This window comes from Podarcis pityusensis (assembly GCF_964106645.2).
Source record: "Podarcis pityusensis genome assembly, chromosome: 9".
Lineage (NCBI taxonomy): Eukaryota > Metazoa > Chordata > Lepidosauria > Squamata > Lacertidae > Podarcis > Podarcis pityusensis.
Window position 1 is genome coordinate 52,301,276 of NC_138034.1, and position 21,228 is coordinate 52,322,503.

Here is a 21,228-nt window from a genome sequence, read left to right on the forward strand (position 1 = left end):
GAACAAGAACAAGACTTGGGAATGTCTTGCTGTGATCCTCCTAAGAGGATAAGCAGTAGCAGAAACACAAGTTGGTTTAAAAAAACAAAAACAAAACCAGAAACACGCACACATTTGGATCTTTCCTTCTAACTATTTCTTGCCTATCTTACAGCAACAAAGGAATGGACAAATGATTCCAAAAACTAAGCAGAATTGATCCTAGACAGTGCCAAGATGGGGCACTGCCTGTGAATCCTATGTAAGCCACTGTGAACTTTGGAAACAAAAGGTGGTATCCGTACACAGTGGCGGAGCTACATGCTCCGGCACCGGGGGGGTGGAGAGCAGGTGGGGGTGGGGCTGGTGTGCGTCCCGGGGGTGGGCGTGCTGCCCACAGGGGTGTGGTGCGTGTCCTGGGGGCAGGGCACACCGCCTGCAGGGACGTGGCGCCGAGCGCGGGCGGAGGGGGCAGCCATGGTGGCACCCAACTGGGATTGCACTGCCGGGGGCTGTGTGCTCCCCCGCACTCCTCTTCCCCTGCCAGTGTCTGTATACAACAAATGTGCTAGTCTTCTTTGATGGTTTCTTCTTTGTAACAAATTTCAACCATATGAGACTGATAAGGAACAATCTGACTGGGTAACTTTTCATATTTTTCTGGTGACCCTGGGAAATGTGAAAAAGTTGCCTAGTCAGCTTGCTGTATTAATCCTATCTGTTTTATGGTCAACAGCCTTCTTTTGTCGCCAAGTTGTCTGGCCTCCCCAACTTCCTCACTATTTTATTTCCTTACCCTTTCTTACACTATGGAAGGAGCCACTTCGTACCTGGTAGACATCCTTTCACCTCAGGGCTTTTTTCAGCCGGAGCTCACTGTAGCTGAGTTCCGGCACCTTTCAGGTGGGCACCATTGCCATTCGAAGAGAGCAAGGAAGAAGTTCATGGTGAGCTCAGGCACCTCTTTTTCTAGAAAAAATAGCACTGAGCAGCCTGTATTGTTAAATTGGGGTGGCTAAGCTGCTGTTGTCCGGATGCTGTTGGACCCTTCATTCCTGACCACTGGCCATGCTGGCTGAGACTGATGAGCATTGTAGTTCAACAACATCTGCAGGGCTACAAGTTGTCCATCCCTGTCTTAAATAAACAAGCTGTCAAACAATGTTGGGTAGCTGGACTGGAGAGCCACTCAAAGTCAAAAGGGTGTTTTGCTATTGAAAGTAGACCAAAAGCGTCTAGAACGATGCCCTGCTCCATCTACAGAGAGAGACAGGCAGCCTGAAGTAAGAAGAAAGTGTCAGTTTTTACATTTAAGGATTGGTGCTTTATGAGGCTTGATGTCTTAATGCTTCCTCTGGGACTATTCTGCATGAGTGCATTGCACAGGTGGCCCATTGCAATTTATAGTCACAATAATTGAACAGGAGAAATAAGAGCCTTGAGCCTTAACAGCACATGGGATGCAGCTGGTTTGGGTGCTTAGGCGGTAGGCATAACTTTTATATGACAAAGTCTCTTTCTGAAAGACAGGAAGTTGTTCTCTCCTCCCTAGAAGCGTCATGCCCCACTTTTTTTTTGGTAGTTGTGCATACCAGGGCATGCTCCTGGAATCACTTTGTCAAGCCCTAAAACGAGCAATTTAATCCACCATAATTTATATGGCTATGGAATTCTTTTCAATGAACATCTGTGAAAGAGTCAGTTTGAGAAATGCAGGAACCAAGTTGTCATTAAAGCTGGAGACTTGAATGAATATTTTATGATCCTCTTTTTCAAGTTTTTATATGCTAACATCTCATATGAAGTTTTCTTTCAGCACGCGTGCAAGGAAAGCACGGCCTTCGCCCCCCTAAGTTGCCTCCTTTTGGAAGATATTGCAGGATCAGCTATCCCCGAGTTTTCCTGTTCATCACTCAGTTTTAAATAAATGGCCAACCATCTTAGATTGTTTCTTGAAAGAGCAACAGGCCTGTTTACTCTGCCTGGAGCATGCTGCCGCTGCTGGTTTGGGAAGTGGTGTGCACATGGTGTTAGTCACAAGCTATATCTATCCTATCGTTTCCCAAACTTCTATCCACAATGAGAAAAAGAACTAGATATGTTTTATGCTGCTAATGTGGGCACAGCCTCAGAGTCAAAATAAAATCTTCTTCTGAAAAAAGAAATCTAGAATGTCATTAGGGAAGAGAACCAACCATTATGAATGTGAAATTAGGCTGCAATACTGTGTCCTACTGAATTCAATGGGTCTTACTCCCAGGTAAGTAGGGTAAGGATTGGAGCCTAAAATAGTATCTGTTTATTGGTGTGTATAACATGGGAAGTTTAAAATCAGTTTCATTAACACACAATTAGAATTATTAAAGATAGTGGGAAGAATATAGTTGGTACCATATGCACACTGTTAAGTGTGAACAGTGAGTACAATTCTCTGCTTCTAAAAGTGTGGTTGATGGGATGGGGGTGGGGGGTCAGCTCAAATATATGATGAATTCAGAAGCCAAAATGTGTCATTTCACATCTTAGGTGTTTTAAAATGAATTTTCCAGTATAAAGGTCTGTATCGTGGGCATTATTAGATTGTTTGAAAACTACTGAAGGTAATGGAATGAACAGACCAGGCCCCATAGATGTTTTCTCAGGAGCAGGGTTGGGGGAGAAATTGAATTCAGTTCACACTGAAAGCTGAATTTACCTAATTCAACCTTTCTGGAACACTATGAGAACTGAAACACAGCCATCCATCAGAATTCACACTTCTACAGATTTTGATATGCATTTCTCTAGCAGAGCAATGTGTACAAAAATGTGTGCATTAAAAATCCATATTATTAGGAGAAATTGCTTTGCTTTGTGCTTATTAGGCAAAATTGCAAATTTCACACTACAGTAAAATGCTGGCAAATTTTCACGAGGACAAAAATTGTAAACTGTTGATTCTTGCTATAATAGGGTGAGATAGCACCGTTCAATGTGCTGAGAAGATATGAAGTGAATATGGCAGCAAGGGCATGAATTTGTTTCATCTGCACTCTGATTCGTTTGCAGAATCCCAGTTTTCCATGCTGAGCCCTATTTCCCAGAAAATACCTCTGCATATTTGGAGAAAAATGAATAATGCTGTTGCCTCTGAAGTATATCCAAGCTTCTGCCACAGGAGGTCACTCAATAGCAATGCATAAATCTCTGAAGAAGTGCAATGTGAAAGGTGACAGGACCTGTTCAAAACATTTGAAAACCAAACCGGGGTATGTCCATGTCCATTCTGAATATACTGAAGGGCAGGATTTTCAGCTGATCCTTTTGAAACCATATGTATTTATTTATAAAAATATTTATATTCTTCTATTTCTAGAAAAAATATATTAGAGCTAATTACAATTATACATTCACTGTTCTCCTAGCCTGATTTTAGAAGTCAGCTGAGCTGGTGAGAAAATAATTGATGAAAGATGGGGAAGAAAGTTGGGGAAGAATTACACTTCCCTCACCAACTGGCATATTTTGGTCATAAAAAATAGAACCTATCAGGTCATTTCTAAAGATGTGACCAGGGCAGGTGTGTGAACAAATATGGCTATATGGCTCCCTGTATCATATCTAATTTGTTTTGCTCCAAGCGTTTCTGGTTTTATGAAACCTGGTTTGTGGTTAAGACTAGCAAAGCTAAGATGGAAGAGAGGAGATCTCATTTGCAAAGACTGCATCTCTCAGCTGCTTGCATCCCATCCCTTGCCTTCACTTCCATGTCAAAACACACTGTGGTGCACTTGTGCCTGATTCTCCAAGTCCTTCACTGTTATACATTTAAGCATGTAAGAGTTTCTGGGCTGGATGTTTTTTGTCTCCACTTCTGTATATTCACATTTATTATTGACCCTATATTACTAGATCTGTTTAGCAAGGCACATCCAGTCCTGGGTTTGTCTCACTCTCTGCTGTTTCCATTCTGCTGCAGTTCCGCTTCTGCTAAAACCTATGTTGTTGCTCTTATTATCTACTTTGTGCAAAACTTATGAAATTAATTGCACGATTAATTTCAATGCATTTCAGTGTAAGTCAAACATCAAAAATAATACAGTAAATTAAATCCTTTCTTGCATATATTTGGCAGTTATGCAATACTGCCAATACTGATGGTATTTGCTTGTATGATTTCCATTCATGACCTCTGATGAACATTTGAAATGCAGGATTTCTGCTCTCATTTCCATTTCAAATGGAATCCTCCAGCATCCCTAATTCCCCACCCACCCCATTCCTTAGTGTGAGATTAGATTGCAGTTTATTGAGAATTCATTTGTAATTTTCCTTAAAATGATTAAAATATCAATTAAATAGAATGCTGTACCTGATTTTGTAATTTCCTTTAGGCTGAGGAGGATCCATCCATCAGAACTGGACTCTGAGGAATGGGATGGGGAGGGAAGTTAACACAAGCTTCTAAACAATGAAAAATGTCAGCTCCCCACTTTAGCTTCCAGTGTGAGACTATAATGCCAGAGTGTTGAAGTAGTTACCACGGGGTGGCCAACATAGTACCATTCAGATAACATTGACTACAACTCCCATCAGTCTTGAGCACTGGCTACACCCCTGGGTAAGAGTGTAGTGCAGTGGTACGTCGGGTTAAGAACTTAATTTGTTCTTGAGGTCCGTTCTTAACCTGAAACTGTTCTTAACCTGAAGCATCACTTTAGCTAATGGGGCCTCCCACTGCCGCCGTGCTGCCGGAACACGATTTCTGTTCTCATCCTGAAGCAAAGTTCTTAACTTGAAGCACTATTTCTGGGTTAGCGGAGTCTGCAACCTGAAGCGTCTTTAACCTGAAGCGTATGTAACCCGAGGTACCGCTGTATTCTTGGTTCAATTTTTCCCTCAGTTCACTTCAAATTGCACACTGAACTTGGGGCAGTTTTTCTCTTTCAGTCTAATCTACCTCTCAGGGTTGTTGTGAGATTAAAATGGGAAGGTTGTAAGAACTGAAAGCACCTTGGAGAAAGGGTGGGGGGAAATGAACAAATCCAAGGCCTGTTGATGGGCCGGGCTGGGTTATGTGTGATACTATGGCTGTGTACATACCATATATTTAAAGAACGCTGGGAACTGTAGTTTTCCCTTGCAGAACTGCAGTTCCCAGTGTCCTTAACAAGCTACAGTTCCCATGATTTTGGGGAAACGCATGTGCTTTATGGTGTGTACACAGTTAAGGTAGGAAGTTCTTTTTAGATCTTTCAGTCCTAGGAAGAGCCTTTGCATGGTTTCCCTTTGATTATATGGAAACTTACTGTCCCATTTAAATACTGAGCATCACAGAAAAAAGAGATGGTAAATTACATATTTTCTATGTTTCACCTTCTAGGGAGCCGGGGGAACCTCCCTACAATTCTGATTTGCCTGTTGATCTCCAGCATTGTTTTTGATGAGTTGCTAAATTGCTAAATTGATGGGCCAAGCAATTTATTAGGTGTTTTGTCTGTTTTTAACTGCAGTCTGCCTCTCAAGGAAACAAGTATTGTCTGTGGTGTGGAAGATGAGTCTCTGTGTGATGAGAGCCATGTGTACCAAGCCCCCATTTTTCATAACTGCTGTCATTTTACAGATGTATGACCCTCTTCGCCTGGTTACGGAGAAGCCGGGGGTGGGGTAGAGAATGGGGAAAGAAGATAATATACAGGGCTCCGCAGAAGAAACTCTGGTAGGCAGATACACAAATCATGTCATGCAAACCAGACCCGGCTAAAGGAACATTGCATCCCTCTTCAGAAGACAATAACAGATAGGACAGAGAAAGATGGAGTCTGAGATGATTAGGAAAACAGGAACGGTTAATGGATAACAGCAATGTGGCGCCAAGTAGTTCATTTCATGTCATAAAGATATGAGAAGCAGCACAAACAGAGAGCAGGTAAAAGGTCTTTGAAATTCATCCAATCAATGCAGATACAGGCTTGTGTCCCCAGTGGATCTGGCAGAAATGGTTACAGATGGTGGAAAAGTTAATTTATTTCAAATGGTGTCGTTTTGTTTTCTTGGGTATTTCAGCTTGGGATTCTTTGTAATGGGCCTACAGCTCCAGTCTATGCCGGTGCTGCAGCACTGACAATGTACAATGAGAACCAGAGCTACCATTTTGATTCTCGAAAGCAGCTACAGATGTGATGCAGATGTATAACCAATGGGGTGCAGCGACCTCTCTCCCATGCTTTGCACGCAGGTGGCCTCATGGTTGATCCCTAGCATCTCCAGCTAGAGCTGGGAATAGCCCTTGTCTGAAATCCTAGAAAACAACTGCTGGTCAGTGCGCTGCAAACATCACTGAGCTAGATGACTCAGTGGTCCAAGGCAGTTTATCCTCACCAACTGGCAACCATTCTTCATCATGTTGAAAGGAGGGACTTGTCCATTTGTCTCTCAAGTGAGATGGGAAGGTTCTGCACCAGGGACTTGTGTCTGCTGGTAATAGGGGAATGTATTCAAGTTCCTGTCAGGCTATTTCCTGCTATTTTTCTAGAAAAAGAGGTGCCAGAACACAGCTCCCTTGTTCTTTTAGAATGGCAATGGCATCCACTTGAGAGGTGCCAGAACTGAGTTCCAGTAAGTTCCACCTGAAAAAAGCCCTGCCCTCGGGACATTTTGACCGGCAGACACTAACTCATGAACATTCATTGAAGATGAATGTTGGAAGATGTGGGACTTACAAAAGAAAGTACTTCTTCACACAGCACATAGTCAAACTTTGGAACTTAGTCCCACAGGAGGCAGAAATGGCCACCAACTTGAAGGGATTGAAAAGAGGACTGGGCAAATTCATGGATGATATGGCTATCCATGGGTACTAGCTGTGATGGTCATGCTCGGCCTTCATAGTTGGAGTTTGTGGAAGCCACAGGAGGGGAGAGTGTGCTTGTCCTCAGGCCCTGCTTGGTGGTTTTCCACAGGCATCTGGTTGGCCACTGTGAGACAGGATGCTGGACTTGATGGGCCTGATCCAACAGGCTCTTCTTATGTTCTTATGCTGTCTCCCATTCACTTTTTTAAAGGATTGATTTAGGTAAAGGTAAAGGGACCCCTGACCATTAGGTCCAGTCATGGCTGACTCTGGGTTTGCGGTGCTCATCTCGCTTTACTGCCCAAGGGAGCCAGCATACAGCTTCTGGGTCATGTGGCCAGCATGACTAACCCGCTTCTGGCAAACCAGAGCAGTGCACGGAAACTCTGTTTACCTTCCCGCCAGAGTGGTACCTATTTATCTACTTGCACTTTGATGTGCTTTTGAATTGCTAGGTTGGCAGGAGCAGGGACCGAGCAACGGGAGCTCACCCCATCGTGGAGATTCGAACCGCCGACCTTCTGATCAGCAAGTCCTAGGCTCTGTGGTTTAACCCACAGCGCCACCCACATCCCATTTGATTTAGGATAGAGTTCAATTAAAGCTATGATTTTCAGCACAGCACAGTACGATTATACAATAGTTGTTAACACGGGTTACATTTTACCCTGACCAGTTCCATACAAAATTTCAACACATTCAAATACAGAAAAATCTAACCTCTGAAATAATAAGATTGTTAATTATTGCAAAGTTCAGGCTGCAATTCAACAAATGATGCTGCTTCCAAGATAACCTGCGTAGGGAAACATAAAGATCAGTCTCTGTGTGCAGTGGTTACATCACACATGATAGTGCTGCCCAAGATGGTATTGTGTGCCCTTTAGATAAATATCCCAGTCAACAGATGCATATAGACTAAAGAAGAGCAATTGAGAAAAATGCATGTGCTGGGAAAGTGCAAGGTAACGACTCTAAGCAAAGTAGATTTGTATTGGCATAAAGCCCTTTCAGAAACATTTGCGGTTCATTTTGATCAATGGATTTGAAAATTCTGCTTTGTGGATATAGCAAATACTCAGCTCTTTGCTTAACGAGGTGATAAGGGGCTATAAAGTCAGCTGAGATACGACATTGCAAACAAAATACTTTAGATTGTAGGTGCTGTTTTTGTACCGAAACACATCTGCCTCAATGTTGGAAGCAGTGCCCTTCACTGGTGTTGACAATGGCAGAAGAAAGCACTATACAGAAGTCTGGAACGAAGCCTACTTCTTCAGCCTATTTAGGCAAACTAGAACCCTGGGCAATGGCATAATTCCTCCATGAAACAGCTTGGCTGAACACAGTGGGCCCCTCCCCAGGCTGAAGAACAGAGCGGACTGCAGAATATCTCTTCTGATAGGAAATGGGAGTATTGTATTGAAAAATGCTGTATCCCATTCCCCAGCATGAAGAATGACTGCTTGTCAAAGAAGCAGCAGTACTTTGCATGCTACTTCAGATCATCCAGAACTTCTTCTCTAGGCTTGGGGGCAGGCAGGCTGGTCTAAGAGCAGCACACATATATAAGGCACTGCTTCTCACTTTGGGAGCAATCTGAACCCAAGTTCTGCAGGGATGAGCAAGTTAGGATCCAGTGAGTTAGGATATAGTGGCCATTGATAGTCTTGTTGTCTATGTATCTGCCTAATCCTCATTCAAAGCCATCCAAGTTGGTGGCCATTCATTGCTTTTCACCTGGCAGACACTCCTTCTGGTGGGATAGGATAGATCAGCTTGTATTTCTTGCTGGGGAGGATGCCTGTCAGGTAGGAAGCTGCTCCTTCCATGGTGTAACAAAGGGTAAGGAAAGAGAGGGTGAGGGTTATGGGGCAGACAAACTGGCAACCAAAGAAGGATGCAGTCACCTCTTAGCCGTCCCTGAACCAAGCCACCATATTCATTTCTATATCTCCACCAGTGCCAAAGAAGGTTGCTGTTGTTGCTGTTGTTATTGACAATAGTTGCCAGGCTTAATCAACATTTGAAAAAAGCTTTGAGCGCCTGGAATAAAAGTGACTATAGTATAATTGCAAAGACACCTTAATAAGGATAGTGATCTGTGATAAGCATCTTGATGATGAACAAGATTGAAAGTAATGAATGAATCAATCCAAGTCACATTCCTTATTTATTCTTTTGGGGGGGGGCAATGTTATTTTCTTCCAAATCTTTCCAGATCTCGGGGCATGCAAATATCTATTTTCTTTGCAGTAATGTTGTTAAGAGCAGCCTGGATAGGAGAAGGAGGAGGAGGCATCCCACAGAAGAGATAAAAGAGTACAAAACAGCTCTTGATACCGTGGAGTGTAACCAATTCCTAGGAGTGAGCTTGTGCTTTTGAATATTTTATAATTTATAAACTGGGAACACATGATGTTTTGCTTTTCAAACAGTAGCTCATATTGCATATGCCCTCCATAGACGTGGGATGAAAAACAACAACAGAAAACATGCCCTTTTGTTCCCCAATATTTGGTAGTGCTCTGTGATTTTCATCAGAAGTTTGGCACAGGAGTCATCTGACAGACTGCCTTGTCTATTAACAATGTATAGTTTGGGCCACCCCAGACAACATAATTTGGAGGGCTGCATTCCTGCTAGTTCCATTGAGTACTTACAGCATGATACACTAATCCGACATAAAGACAGTGGCAAATGATGGGGTTAGTTTTGCTGTAGATGACAACGAGGGTAGAAGAACATTGTTGGAGGTAAAAGGCTTTGCTTCTGCTTCCAGTGTTGTACTTATTTGCTAATTTGGACTGGGGGAAAGGCTCTAAGTTGGGTTGTGCCACAGCCTCTGGGGTTTGAAGCAATCTTTTATTTGTCCTGAATATTCCAATTTTGCAACATTCAGCTTTACTGGATTTTTGCAAGCAAGTTTCCTGTAGTAGAATTCTTTTTTTGTACATTATTTTCACTAAAGTATGGACATCTGTATGCATTGTCCACTCACATTTACATTTCCTAGATGTTCTTTGGGTGGATAACAGCATTGCAAAACTTGGAGACATGTAAATTTTTGCTTCAGATATTGAAGGCTTGCTGTGTTTTGGTTCAGGAAGTGTGAATCCAGTAAGCTCACATGAAAATGTGAACTAATTTCACCCCCCATCCCTGCACAGGACCTCTAGGGGATAGCGCCAATGCTTCAAAGAGGTTGGGGGGAGAGGGGGGCAAATTATGAAGAGGGCCACAGCTCTGTGAGACTGATAAAAAGTGTTTGTGCCTATACAAGCAGTGGAACAGAAGCACCCACCCGAACAGGAGTTTGCTTGTTATATGTGTCAGCATTTATGCATAGCTGTGTAAGAGCCAGGCGGTGCGGGGATACTGTACATCTTCAACCCTTGAATCGTACAGCGATAAGACAGACTCTTAGGATTAACAGCCCTGTCAAGGGGAAGTCTCTGAAGTGCTTATTTGTTTAGATGGAGAATTTCATTCATCATTAAGGGAGTGATAGAAATGGAAGCCCATCTGACGTGGTATCTGAAGCCTACCTGGAAATATGTTGAGGGTGGTGAGATTAAACGCCGTCCCCTTTCTGGATCTGAAAGTAGCAGTAGATATGAGACATATGACTTCTGAACTATTTGCTTTCTTCCCTGTCTCTCCCCCCTCCCATGAAAGCATGACAAACCCACTTGAATGAGCAAAGGCTTTTCATACAGGCAGCTAGAGAACAAATGACATTACAATTTTAAATGCAATTTTCCAGTCATACTCTAAGATTAAATAGTGCACGTTTATACAATAACTTATAATTGCATTTTCCTCATTTTGTTCCTCCTAAATTTGCTTAAATTGATAAAACCAACACATGTGTATTGTTTTGGAAGTATTAGCTAGAGATGGAAAGACTACAGTCCTACCTTCACTTAAAACGTCATAGAGTTCAATGAGACTTACTTCTGAGTAGGCATGGTTAGGCTTACAGCTTTATTTATTATCTGCTATCTTAATAATTACTGCCCTGCCTTTCTAGAGTGAGAGTACTTACTGTTATTAACATCAAACAACAAAGTCACAAATATAACAACACAATAGCTTAAATTTAAAAACAGAAACAAAAGTATACAGCCTTGCATTTATTACCTGGATCTGAACCCAGTGCTAAAATAGTAAAAGGTAAAGATAAAGGTACCCCTGACCGTTAGGTCCAGTTGCGGATGACTCTGGGGTTGCGTGCTCATCTTGCTCTAGGCCGAGGGAGCTGACATTTATCCACAGACAGCTGTGGTCATGTGGTCAGCATGACTAAGCTGCTTCTGGCGAACCAGAGCAGCACATGGAAATGCCATTTACCTTCCCGCCAGAGTGGTACTTATTTATCTACTTGCACTTGGCGTGCTTTTGAACTGCAAGGTGGGCAGGAGCTGGGACCGAACAACAGGAGCTCACCCCGTCGTGGGGATTCGAACTGCCAACTTCTGATTGGCAAGCCCTAGGCTCTGTGGTTTAGACCACAGTGCCACCCGTGTCCCTTTAAGCTAAAATAGTGGGGAATGTCTATTCCATAGCTAGAGGCCTGTGTGCTGGGGACTTCGTGGGAATGTAGACCTATGCATTGTGGAAACTATTTAGAAGTAAATACCATGGAAAGAAATGGAAACTTCTGTTTACTAAGTAAATTTGGGAACTGGAATATAATAGTATGTTTACACTTACATTTAATGTACACTTATCAAATTTTCCAGTGCTGTATTTCAAATCTGTGATCCCATGATGTTCACATCCTATGTTCTGCATGGTCATCCTGTTTCTTTCTGAAGAAAAACAAAAACATTTGAAGGATATTCTTCTTCTTCTCAAAGCAGCTTCACAGCAATTGGAATCTACAAGCCAATACAAGTCTGAACAACTTTGCAAAGCCACCTCTGCTGCTGTGGGTGGTCCTGCAGTAGTGATATCATCATGGGAGTGAACAGGACCCAATTCAAAAGAGCATCCTCAGAGTGCAGACATCCAGAGTGGTCAGAATGCGCATGCTCAGATATGCACTTGACACCCACTAGTATTTCTCAGCAATGCCACATCTGCTCTTACTGTCAAAACTTTGAGTGTGTGCAGATGAGAGTGATGGTACAAACGCGTGTCAACTATGGATGGGGTAAAAACAGTAACTCCCCTAAACATTCCTCGGTGTGAGCACATATTGAAACAAATCATATCCAGATCAGCAATATGGGACCTTTGGTGATGTTAACATCTCAGGTAGAAAGCATTTTCAGGCGCAGATTTAGGGGAGCGTGACTGGTTTACCTGCACTGGGAGCTGAGCTGGGAGGGCGCTACAGGGGGCACCACAACAGTGATGGAGAACAGAAGGTGAGAGGTGGGGAAGGAAGGAATTTTGGCATTGAACAGGGTGCCACTGAAATTTGAAAGCCCAAGGTCCACCACTGGCATTTTGAAGAACAGCTGGAAAAACAGACTTCAAGTCACTCTGAGTTGAAAATCAGAATCACTAAGTCAGAATCACTTGTACTCTAGTCCCCGAATTACCTTACTAGTGTGTGCTTCAGGAAATAAAATGTGTGGAGATCTATTCTGAAACCAGCTTTTACAGTTGGGATCGTTTTATTCTAGAGTGGCAAAATGAGGGGAGGGACGTCAAATGCAGACATGCTCTAATTTGGTGGGAGAAGTAGTTTCAGAATTCAGTTGTTTGTAGGCATGATTGTATGTCAGCATCATGTTCAAAGAGGCATGAAAGGTGAGAGTAGGAGAGGCTGTAAGATCTAAAACAACTGAGAAAGCAAGAGTGGTTCCACGCTGTTGGTGGTCTTCCAGATACTGGACCTAATTGGATGTTAACTAATTAAAGCTATCTTGTTCTGTCATTTTGACAATGTGTGCAGTGAAACACGTTGGTGAAGAAGATGCTTGTTTTCCTGAGTGAAAGAAACAACAGTGGTGACAATTCAAATACAACTCTGTGTAGGAGAAAAGCCACAATGTTAATTTTGTATACACTTCTCTTGGCGCTCTATAGAAGAGTGGTTTTACATTGTATTTAAATATGTGTAGGGAAAAATGGGATTGAAAATAATAATATTCTAAGGACATTTAATTTGATGTTTGGACTCTGATCCTAAACACAGCAGGTGGTTTTTAACTGGGGCCACATTGACACCATTGATTTAAAACACTATGATGTCACTTTAAACAGTCATGGCTTCTCACCAAGAATTCTGGGAGCTGTAGTTTGTTCAGGGTGCTGAGAGCCCCACCCAGAGCTACAATTCAGCGTTGCAGGGGGTTGGACTAGATGACCCTTTGGTCCCTTCCAACTCAAGATTCTATGATTCTATGAATTCCTAGAGTTCCCTGCGGAAAGGGACTGAATGTTAAAACACTATGGAGAATGTTTTACATTATTCCACAATTTTGCACGATAGAATCATGGAACTGTAGAGTTGGAAGGGACCACAAGGGTCATTTAGTCCCACCCCCTGCAATGCAGAAATCTCAACCAAAGCATCCGTAACAGATGGCTACCCATCCTCTGCTTAAAAACCTCCAAGGAAGGAGAGTCCACAACCTCCTGAGGGAATCCATTCCACTGTCAAATGGCTCCTACAGTCAGAAAGTTCTTCCTGATGCTTAAGTTCTTCCTGTTAGGGAATGTATGCTAAAAATCCTGGAAGATTATGCAGCCAGAATCTGACATTTTACTCGCCTAATGTTTCCCTGTTTCCCACAGGAGTGTTCACTCCAGGATGAGCAGGAAACATTTACAGAAGCCCCAAAACTAACATGTCGATTTGATAGCAGCGCCTTTGACAAACCGGTGCGGTTTAACGTGAGGCTATGAGACCAAGCCTAGAGTGAACTTAACTTCAGAAATAGGAAAGAGCAGATGAGAAAAGTACAGTGCACAACCCTGTGTTGAGGACCGTAAATCCTGTTTTAAATCCTGCTGTAATTTTGGCTTTCCGTCCTCTCCCCCCCACCCAACCTGTATTATTTCACAACTGATTACTTCTGACTGCTCAACACCCAGTTCCCTCGGAAAGTGCTAATTAAGAGACTGAAGAGGCTCATCTAATATTTATACTGGTGGTGTTGCACTAGATCATTTTGCAGTGCATGAACAGCGTCATGAAGAAGGAATTAGAAGCAGTATAGCTCTGAGCCCCAGATAATCCTTCGCTGATTAGTGAGATTCTCATTGCCACCTATTCTGAATGCACTCCTCTCAGGATGTTGATAAAGCCTTTCGGTATCGCAAGATGGACTACCAAGCACAGCGCTAGCTTTCCTACCCAATCAAAGTGAAGCCCCCAGTTCACCTGGTTAAGCTATCCTAATCCTAAATCGGCTTTTAGATTGTCGCTTAACAACTCTGAGGTACTCCAGAAGGATCCAGCGCAAATCCGGCAGTAAATGAGGCCTAGTCTGAGTGAAAACGAACAAACAAAAAGCTTTGAGGAAGGAGGGGCAATATTTTTCACCCCCTAAGACTTACAGGGGGGAAAATCTATTCAATGAGAATTAAGGTGTCACAAATTAGATGGTTCTATGAAGTCAACCTTCCTGTGAAGACTTTGAATTTTTCAGCCTACGAAAGATTATATACAATTGTATCTTAAACCCCATATGATGACAAATAGGGGATTTTCCAAGTGGTGGTTTTTTTTTTACACTTTGGAGGTTATTTTTGCACAGGGAAATGACAAAGAATAGAGCACCACAGAATTTTAAAGTGTAATTATTCTGTGTGTATTTGTTAACAATGACAAATGTCTGGGCAGCCTGTCCAATTATCGATTAGATCTGTATTTCAGACCTTCCAATTAACCTTTATATTAAGGTATCATTTTGTGGTAAAGAGAAGGCTGTGCCTTGTAGCGAAAAATTGTACCCTATAATGTATATTCTTGAGTAATGGTATATATGGTGCACCGCAAATCTCAGCGCCCTTTATTGACTATTTTAACAAGGACATGTTTGAACACTCCTGCTGGACGCTTCTCCCATTCGTAATTAAAGAGGGGGAAAGAAAGCCAAGTTAAGCACAATGGCAGAGAGGCTTCATGCAGACATGCACTGGCGTTGTCAAGGTTGCTTGGAAACCCCTAGACTTCAAGAGATTATTGTATGGATGAATAGAAATGCTGGGAGTCATTTCAAGTGCTCTGAGTTGGGCTTACTGCTCGTTTGACTTCTCCATTTAAAGAGCAATGCTTGAAAGAAGCAACCGCAACTTCCCTGCCCACAGCAAGCTTTCAAATCTCATGCATTATTGGATAAAATCAATATATCCTGTTCAGTAGCTTGAAAGCTTCTGTTCCAAAGGAATGGCATGCTTTGGAGCCTGCTGACTGAATCTGGATGCAAAAGGAGTGCCTGATTTGCTGGTGCTGCAGAGAGAGAGAGAGAGAGAGAGTCAGTCTCACCCTTGCTTCTGTTCTCCTTAGGAGCCAGCTGGGCCTTGGATGAGCCAGTGGCTCCAGAGCTCAGATCTACCCCAGGCTAGAGTTAGAATTGCTCTAAGTAACAACTAGCCAACCAGCCTACCAAACAACAACCCAACATGTGCAAAAAAATTTAAAATGGTGAAGTTGACAATAATGACTGAAGACCTTGAACTGAAGCCTCTTTGCTCTAAAGAGGAAGTCTGTTTTGCTTAAAGTCTGTTTTCCTCAAAGAAAATGTCAAAGAATTCAGCATTCTTTTCTTGCTCTTTTTCTTTTTTCTTTTTAAATATACACACTATTTTGGAAAAGGGGATAAGAAAACAAAAATGCCAACTGCATATGGGGCAGTGACACCAGCCAGCAACTGGCACTTAAAGTAGATACAATGGGCTGTATCCAATGGTCCTCCTACTTAGAGTAGACCTATTGAAATCAATAGACAACCAACTCAGGCCTGTTAATGTCAGTGGGTCTACTCTGAGTAAGACTTAGTTGGAGGCAACCCACTGAGTACCAAAGATCACTGATTCTGGAGTTCCCACCCCCGACGATCGTCCTTGAGATCTAAGATATTATCCTTCATAAATAAATTGAGTATAATAAATCCAATACACAAACCCCATCCTGTGGTGGTTTGTCTTTTCTTGTGGGAAGCTTTAGCAGTTCAAGGATTAGCTAGCTTTCCCCTTCCATGAAGGGTCTGATGTAAACCCTTGGACCAAGAGCTTAAAGTCTTAAGACTGTTAGAAATTTCCATCAGTCAGCCGGTATGTTCGTGAATAAAAAGTTAGTTGCTGATCTGACCCCACTCATTGCTCTCTGGAAAGAAGCCATCTAACTACAGACATTCAGCTGTGCCAAGTGAGGGAGAAAGGGGGGGCAGTTATTAATACAAAAGTAATGGGGCCGTTTGCATTGGCATTTGAAGTCACATATATACCTAGGATGCAAAACCACCCATATCTATAGATCAATTTGTTTGAACATCAGAGTCTGGATTTGCAACTTCAAATTAAGACCCCTATGATGGGGGGGGGGGAGAAGAGGAAAGAGACATTGCACCCTCTTTTGTAATTCAAGAACACTGTGAATAAAAAATATTTTAACAAATTATTTTGTAAATCTATGCTGAGCACAGTGTGAACTGTAGAATTTTATTGTATATAGAAAATTAAAACTGAAAATTAAAACTATTGTATATAGAAAATTAAAACTGTTAAAACTGTGTGCATCTCAAACAATGATCCTACTCATCGGAAACACTAGCCCTTTGCAGCCCCCCCCCCAGTGGAACAGTTCCTCATATGTGTAGAGTGCCCTTCACATGCTGTCTGAATGTTCAGATGGTGTTCTTTCAACCTAGGTGAGTGGGTGTCTCCTCAACCATCCTAATACAACCATGCTCCATCTATCTCATGACAAGACAGTGTCTTGAATAGGGAGGGACAAATCTGTCAAATTTGGTTTGTTTCTGTTTCTCACATTTCCAGTCATCAGTCCTGCACATTCCCAGACCAGTTTGTGATATATATATGTAATGAAATTTAATTAGCATTTCAGTGTGAATTTCTTTGAATGCACACATTTCTGAATACAATTTTGCCTAATATGAATTTTTCCCCCAAAGCAAGTTCCCCTAATTTCTCCTGCTGCCAGTGTGGCTATTTCTGTGGCTCTGACCCAACCAGTTGACATGGCCCAAACCTGGGACAACATATTCCTGGTGTTCAAAATCCTGCATGAGTCATGCAACATGAGTGACATTGTGGATCTGAAAAAGTGCTTTTTGGGGGCATGGAACAAAACACGCTTTTTTCAGGGTGAAATCTTGGCCCAAAATTGTGCTAGAGCAAGATGTCTAAAATGGCCACTGTGCTCTTGAGGGGAAAACCAAGATGTCCTGTTTTGTTTTTTTTCTGGGGCAGCTGACAGGTATGAGATGAGCCATTCCAGGTTAGCCCTAGAATTTTTATCCCTCTTTAAGAAGAGTTCTCTTTCCCTTTTTTACTTAGTAAGGAAATGAATGAATGGATACATGCACACATGTGTATATGGCACCTTGAAAAATTAAAAGGCCAACAGCTTCCCCAAAGTATGGGGTGGGGCGAACAAGACTGAACAGGGATGGCTCTACCATTAAGGCTAGGTGTAGAGAAACTTTGGTCCTTCAGATCTTGCGGAACTACAACTACCATCAGCCCCAGTAAGCATGACCAATGGCCAGGGATGATGGAAGATAGAGCCCAGTAACATCTGGAGGGCCAAAGCTTCTGCACACTTCCATTAGGCAAAGTGAGGCAGCTGCCTTGGGTAGGACATTCTGGGGAATTGTGGCAGGACAGTGGTGCCAACTCCCTGGCTGTTTCTCATGAGTTCCCTAGGCACTTCACTCTGAGCAGGGTTTGCCTGCACCCTTGAAAATAGCCTGGTGCCCACAGATATAATAGAGGACCTCCTAGAGGTCCTCTAGGAGACAGAGGACACTATCTCCTAGCCACCATTGAAATAAGATTCAAATGACACTTGACATCTGGGCATGGGATGGGCAGCAAAATCTTGCCTCAAGTGGCATGATGTCTCAGGGAAGTCCTGAAGCTTAACCATGTCCCATGTGCTGGTATCCACACTTGTCCTTTCCTGTGAGAACCCAGGAGAAAACTTGACTTGCACTGTGAGTCAAATATTCACTCTGAACTTGGTTTATGTCAATCTTCATCCTAGGTGGTGTTGAAGTCTACCAAAAGGATGGACCTATTCCCTACAGCGGATTAATTAATAAATAAAATCTTGCCAAATGGCATTTCATGAAGGACCATGAATCCTAAGAAAGATTGGCCCACAAAAGAGAAAACATTGCCCCATACCTTTTCCTAAATGGTATTTAGACATTGGTACTGACATCTGTTTACATGATCACATGATTGGAGTGACAAAAAGGGGTCAGGTCAAGGGTGCACTTCGTCCCACCACGTTTGTAGTTGAAACAAACAAGCTAATAAAAGTTAGGTTAGTTAATTTTTATGGCTCTATTAGTGAAATGCAGAGTTTATCATCGTGGAGGAAGGCAAAATCATGATAGATTTTAAAAAACAAACAGCATGCTCCGGACTGCACAAACACCAGCAAAGTGTAGGTCAGTGGCTAATCAAAGCTGACAGGGACAACAATGGGCTGGGGAGTGACCAAAGAGCAGAGTTCTAGATATGGGAAGAAAACCAAGAGAAGTAAATCAGCTTAAGTCCAAAATGCTTCAGATCAATTGAGTTGGGAGCCTTGGTGAAAGAGCTAAACTAGATGTGACATTAATTGCATGATTGCAGTGAGCATGGGCTGGGTTACCAACTATTCTGAAGCTACTATTCACTCGGGGGCGGGTAGTGGGGAACTTCCATTGGCACTCATAGGATTTCCCTTCCTAGAACAATTTCCTAGGTGGAGATTTTCTTTGGGACCATGGTGTGTGTGTGCGCGCGCGCATAAAAGGGTTAAATCCTGGCCTCAATCTTGATCCCCCCAGCTGCTATTTAGAATTTTGAAAATTATCACAGAATTGGTGTAAATGTGTAGTCTAACCCCCACAACACTAGACACTCATCAGCAGGAGCCCTTCTCCATGTGCCTCCTCTAAGGGAGGTGTGACCGGTTTTCTAGTGGTAGCTTCCCAGTACAGTGGTACCTTGGGTTGCAGATGCTTCAGGTTACAGACGCTTCAGGTTACAGACTCCGCTAACCTGGAAATATTACCTCGGGTTAAGAACTTTGCTTCAGGATGAGAACAGAAATCGTGCTCCGGCGGCATGGTGACAGTGGGAGGCCCCATTAGCTAAAGTGGTGTCTCAGGTTAAGAACAGTGTCAGGTTAAGAACGGACCTCCGGAACGAATTAAGTTCTTAACCCGAGGTACCACTGTAGTGGAATGCTCTTCCCAGGGAAACGCGACTGATACCATCACTGTCAACTTTCCAGCACCAGGCTAAGACCTTTCTGTTCGTCCAGGCTTAGGGTTCTTAAATTGGATCTTATGGCAGCTTTGTTTGTGGTGCTCTTTAGTGTAAGGTTACCAGATTTTTTTCAATGAATCCAGGGACACTTATTGTTTGCTATGTACATGTGAATGCTGAGAAAGCTGTAAATCCGGGGACTGTCCCCGGGAAGCGGGGACATCTGGTAACCTTACTTTGATAGGGTGGGGAGAATTTATCCTTTTTATAGTTACATTGGATGAGTTCTGTAGAAATTACGTTTATTAGATCTTGTTTTCACTTGTACCTGGTTCTTAACTCATTTTTAAAATCTTGCTTGAATTCTATGGATTCCAAACAATAAATGTAACAGTTAATAAGATAAATAATATTATACACCCAGAGTAGGATAAAGCTATGTATCTATCTATATGCAGTATTGGGATTCTTAACCAAGCATGGTGACAGTAAAGTGTTACAGCCAAGAGAAGCTCAAAGGCACTCTACAAAAGCCTCTGAAAAAACAGGCAGATGCCTTATACTGAGTCAAGCCACTGATCCATCTTATCTCAGTAGTGTCTACACTGACTGGCAGTTGCTCTCCAGGGTTTCAGGCACAGAGTCTTTTCCAGTACTACCTCAGAATATTGGACATGGGACCTTCTCCATGAAAAGCAGATGTTTCCTATTAAGTTGCACTCCCTCCCTCAAAAACAAGACCTTTATTCTTCACATGCTCTGTTCATTAGCAGCAAAAGCTGAAGACGGCTCAGAACTAGTCCCATCCTTTGGCATTGATATCCTAAGGACATAAAGATGCCATGTCATTTCTACATTCTCCTCCCATAGCTGCCATGGATCCAAGTTACAAGTCCTGAGGGACACAGCTGCTGGGGAGGGAGAAGAACGTATCTTCAGCCACCCTGCCCAACCATAGTGGCGTATTTAGTGATAAAAGCAATACCACCAGGTGACGACCTGGCTGGCAACCATCACAACTCTCATTTCACCCAACCATACTCTAGGGGTAGACTGATGTTCTCCCCAGGAATTATCTCCAGACATGACTTTAAAGATAAGTTTGCAGCAACAAGATATAAGCAGCAATTCTTCTTTGTTGGCAACGAGGGATTAAAAGGCAATCTGTGCACAATCTTGTAAAATCGAGGCAAAATCTAGGTCAGAGGTCTTGGGTTTAGTCATATGATGGGGCTTCTGAAATTCACTAGTTGCAAATTTGAGGCCTAAATCATTTGAGATGTAGAAAAGTAGGAAGATGCATTCATGATACAAGAAGTATCAGGTGACAGAAATGTGGAAGCACGAGAATGTGCTAGTAGATATGTCCATGCAGTGATCTCATGTTGGGAAAGGAGCAAAAATTAGTGTGTTGTACATGGAACATGACACATTGCATTATTAGCACAGCGTAGCAGGTTGGACAGTGTTCTCGAAGCTACCAACATGAGTTTGACCAAACTACGGGAGGCAGTGGAAGACAGGAGTGTCTGGTGTGCTCTGGTCCATGGGGTCACGAAGAGTCGGACACGACTAAATGACTAAACAACAACAACAGCAGACATATGAGTGGGATATCAGCTGCCAAGCCCTGCATTCAGATCTCAGCTCAGATGCAAGCTTATTAGATAGCCTTAGGAAAGCCTCAATCCACCATCCGTAAGATCAGGATGATAATAGTGGCTTACCTAACAAGTAGCTGTGGTGATGGTCACAAATGCAGATGGTTTTAAGAGTGGATTAGACAAATTCATGGAGGATATGACTATCAATGGCCTCTGGCCATAATACCTCCAGGATCAGATGAGGTTTTGCTTCTCCAGTCACTGGAGAACACAAGCAAGAGGTGGCGATTGTGCTCATGCCTTGTTCATGGACTTTCCAGGGGTATTATGTTGGCCACTGTGGGAGACAGGGTGTTGTACTAGAGATAGTTCTGTGATCTGACCCAGCAGAGCTCTCCTAAT

General features: G+C 42.7%; 1 long non-coding RNA gene across 4 annotated transcripts in view; it reads right to left on the reverse strand.

Moving 5' to 3' along the window:
* Nucleotides 1-5,807: 5,807 nt before the first annotated feature.
* LOC308485081 overlaps nt 5,808-21,228 on the reverse strand; it is a 45,927-nt gene continuing 30,506 nt past the window's right edge. For 2 of the 4 annotated variants that reach the window (XR_013990324.1, XR_013990325.1), the window contains exons 3-7: nt 15,015-15,224; nt 11,528-11,625; nt 10,360-10,409; nt 7,532-7,607; nt 5,808-5,947 (exon numbers count right to left, since the gene is read on the reverse strand). This is a non-coding gene — a long non-coding RNA (uncharacterized lncRNA). The remainder of the gene's footprint in view (nt 5,948-7,531; nt 7,608-10,359; nt 10,410-11,527; nt 11,626-15,014; nt 15,225-21,228) is intronic. The other 2 variants (XR_013990326.1, XR_013990327.1) reach the window with 2 other exon arrangements.